The sequence below is a fragment of the Callorhinus ursinus genome, unplaced genomic scaffold, assembly GCF_003265705.2.
Source record: "Callorhinus ursinus isolate GAN/ISIS: 27379988/994484 unplaced genomic scaffold, GSC_fseal_2.0 scaffold2, whole genome shotgun sequence".
In the NCBI taxonomy this organism is placed as follows: Eukaryota; Metazoa; Chordata; class Mammalia; order Carnivora; family Otariidae; genus Callorhinus; species Callorhinus ursinus.
The window spans coordinates 35,725,814-35,730,261 of NW_027397064.1; positions in this window are offsets into that span (position 1 = coordinate 35,725,814).

Here is a 4,448-nt window from a genome sequence, read left to right on the forward strand (position 1 = left end):
GTGAGCGCTGTGAATTGTGTAAGACTGATGAATCACAGACCTGTAACTCTGAAAAAAATACATTATATGTTAAAAAAAAAGAAGAAGAAGAAGAAGAAGAGAGTAGGAAGGGAAAAATAAAGGGGGGAAATCGGAGGGGGAGACAAACCATGAGAGACTATGGACTCTGAGAAGTAAACTGAGGGTTTTAGAGGGGAGGGGGTGGGAGGATGGGTTAGCCCAGTGATGGGTATTAAGGAGGGCACGTATTGAATGGAGCACTGGGTGTTATACGCAAACAATGAATCGTGGAACACTACATCAAAAACTAATGATGTAATGTATGGTGACTAACAAAATAAAATTTAAAAAATAACAATAATAATAATAATCCCCCCTTTCCAAATTAATATCACCCACAATTCTTGCCTCTCAACCTTTCACCAAATAAGGCAGCAATCACTTGATTGGCAAATTGGAAGCTGGGGTGAGGGGAAGGGAAAAGGATGTGAATAAGAGTAATGAATTAGCAATTCAAATGTAACCACCACGGAAAGGTCTTCTTTCATCACAAATCTCAAGTTGTTCCTTCAACCCCACAAACATACCATGTTACTCATATTATTCTGTTTTGCTTTCTCATAGGATTTTATCACTATGAATAAACTGTCCTGTCCATGGAATTGTTTACTTATATATTGTCTTACTGACCTCCTATCTCTGCCCTACTAACATGGAGAATATAATCCCCATGTGCAAAAGATCTTGTTGATTTCTTTATCTCCAGATCCCAGGACCATGCCTGGCATAGAGTGGGTGCTCGGTAAATATCTGTGGACAGAATCTTCACCTCTGCAATCCTCTGACTGAATAAAAAACCATTTTTGATTTTTTTTTAAAAAAATGGCTTTGTCACTGCCCACACTATAGGACTTCTCATCTTCTGGGATCCTAGAATTCCATCCTAGGGCAGAAATCAAAACAGATCCAAAGTAAGCAGTTGCAAAAGTAGAAGGATGCTTATAAATTGGAGTAACCTGAAATTGAGAATTAGACTGGAAGACAACTGAGAGGAACCTAATCAGGTCCAGGGTCAATGACCAGATCTCCACTTTACAGATAAGGAGACTAAGGATCAAAAGGGTCAATAAGCTTGCTCAGAGTTAGAGCCAAAAGGAAGTGATGGAACCAGGATTTGACTGTCCCAGGCAGTGACTTCGAAGTTTGTGCTCTTCCTGCTACATGAGGCTTTCATAAGGTGCAAGTCCAGTGACGTCGTGGAGGAAGAGCCATTCCTACAGGTTTGGGACCACTCACATTCGGCATGACACCCTCTCATCTTAACATCAGCATTACCTTTATGTCATCATGATGGAATGTGAAGCTGACAGATTTATCAGTGTGTGAGGAAACACATTTATCCTCTTGTTCACATATGTGTAAGAAAGGATATTTTGATATTAAAAGTCAGTTCTCCTGATAAGTTCAAAGATGCATTGAACAGGAGCATGGCATTTTCAAATGAGTCATATATCCTTATATTCAGTCATAACACTCTCCAATACACATAATAATCATTTCAATTTGCTAGCTCAAGAAGACAATTTGCAGGGTAATTTGTAGTATAAATATTATAGTAAAATAAATATATACAAAGGCAATAAAAGATAAGCAAAACTAAATAACCCTCTTAAAATTCAAGTTTTTTTCTCTTCAAAGGTATTCTTTTGTCCCTTATGTGAGCAATTAAGTAGGAAATTTCAGTAACTGAAACATAAAAGTCAACTAATTTTATTTAAAGTTACAAGTAATCCACGCCATGATAGTGGTCCTACAAAAATGAGAAGTTAGAAATTGTTTAGAATAGATCTAGATTCCCCAGATTAATAAATCTTCAAAGTACTGAAAGGCAATACATTTAAGAAATCTTTAATTACAGCCAATGTTCTTCAATGTCCAAAAGCTGCTGCTTCCTTCCCATGTTAGGAAACCTCTATACCAGCAGGAAAGCAGGATGCCTGGGTGTCTGTCCATTAACTCTGCCCTCTCAGGAATCATGTAGACCCCAAGGCTAAGATACAGGATTAGGAGCCCCAGGTAAATCATCTGGGTACAGTCTGTATGTGCAAGGCCAATGTCTTTTTAAAATAGACAGTGTTAAAAAAAATAAATAAAATAGGCAGGCAGTGTTGATTTATTTTCTATGTATTAACTGACTTTTTTTTAAGATTTTATTTATTTATGTGACAGAGAGAGAGAAAGAGACACAGCAAGAGAGGGAACACAAGCAGGGGGAGTGGGAGAAGGAGAAGCAGGCTTCCCACTGAGCAGGGAGCCCAATGCAGGGCTCGATGCAGGTTTCGATGCAGGTTTTGATCCCAGGACCCTGGGGTCAGGGCCCAAGCCAAAGGCAGATGCTTAACGACTGAGCCACCCAGGCGCCGCTGTATTAACTTACTTTGACATGGATCCTGAAGATGAAGGTCATGTCATCATTATGGTCCACACTAATGAAGAAACCACAGAGGCATTTATGAAAACTACCACTGGAATGGCACCAATGAAGCCCACATGAAAACTTGTTTCTCTTCTTTATTTTATTGGACGACTTGGATTTTTCCAGGTATGAAGTTATAATAGAAACCTCTTCAAATGAAACACACTCCCGATGCCTGACACTTGCAATGCAGGAGTAAATACAAGTTTGGTTCCTCGTCCTCTCCCCATCCAGGTATATACCCCAAATCTAATTCATCTGCATGTGTTAGGAAACTAAGGACCTCCAATTTATGCCAAGACGTAAAGTTTATTAATGCTTTTTTAGTGTCTTAGGACCCATTGGAAGAAAATGAAGAGTGATATTTCTTTCCCTAATGCACTCCCTTTGGGTCGTGATATATCAGTCTTATACCTATTTTGTTAACCTTATTGATATGCCTTTGTTGCATTTTACTTCAATTCAAGTCTTCGGGAGGAAGAAGCGGAGTGCAATATTCAAATAAACACAAAATTGTAATGCATTTTCTGAAATATAAAACAAGAATGAAGTATGGTCTCTTCTGTGAGGCGTTTTTAGTTCCCCATGAGTTTTCAGGTCCATAGCTCTTTCATTAAGCATAATGCAAGTTTACCCCCTTTACAAAATGAAAAGCCATAAAAAGTGAGTCCTTTAAAAAAAAATCCATTTGAGGCCAAATGTCTAGTGAAAACTGGATTGCTAGCATTTCCTCAGTCATTAACCCCTGTAAGAATCCCCCAGTTCCCACCTTCACTGACTCATATAGGTCACCATGGAGACAACTACTTCTTCCCTCATCCACAGTAGAGGAGCTGCAGCTGCTGAACTGCACTTGGGATGTTTGCCATTCTCTGTTCTATATGAAATGTACTGGTGAAACTTCAGATGATGTCACAATTGTTTTTGAAAGATGGGGGGAGATAAAGGCATGTTGCAGGAATCATCTAAAATATTAAACAGCAGCAAAGAACTGAAATTTAACTTAAACTGTGAAGTAGGATAATAAAGAACAAATATTGTCCAATACTATATTTAGTGTAATGAGAGGTTATAGAGCTTTCTTTAATTTTTTTTCCTAACCAAAATGGGATTTTTAGTAACTAAACTGGTAACTGCATATAGAATTTATTTGGAAGATTCCTTACGAGCCATACTTAAACTCTAGGAAAAAAATACATAACATCGTTATTTTTAGACTATCATTTCTAAAGGAAAGGATATTTTTCTGATTTTTGATAGATGTTATATTTCCCATAAACATAAACTTCAGAAAAATAAAATATATGAAAAATAGAATCTTACTTTTTCCATATGCCTTAATTTTTCCTATCTTCAAAGTATGGATTAAACAGGTTTTAGTTTGTTTTCTGTAAATGTAAATAATGGTGTGTTATCTGTGATTGAAACTAAAGTCAAAAGGAGTACTTCTTTATTTTTTTTTTTCATTTGAGACAGAGAAATACAGAGAGAGAGAGAGCATTAGCAGGGGGAGGTGCAGAGGGAAAGGGAGAAGCAGGCTCTCCGCTGAGCAGGGAGCCCGATGTGGGACTCAATCCCAGGACCCTGGGATCATGACCTGAGCTGAAGGCAGATGCTTAATCAACTGAGCCACACAGGCGCCCAAAAGGAGTACTTCTTATCTGTACACCGAGTAGATGAGAAAAAATAGCATTTAATTAGAAAAAAGTATTTTCTCTTATTTCTCATCTTAAAATTTATTTAGTAATCTCTACACCCAACGTGGAGCTTGAACTCACAACCCTGAGATCAAGAGTCGCATGCTCAACAAACAATGAATCATGGAACACTGCATCAAAAACTAATGATGTAATATGTGGTGATTAACATAACAATAAAAAATTAAAAAAAAATAAATAAAATCTTTATAAAAAAAAGTCGCATGCTCTTCCAGCTGAGCCAACCAGTCACCCCTCTTATTTCTCATCCTTTT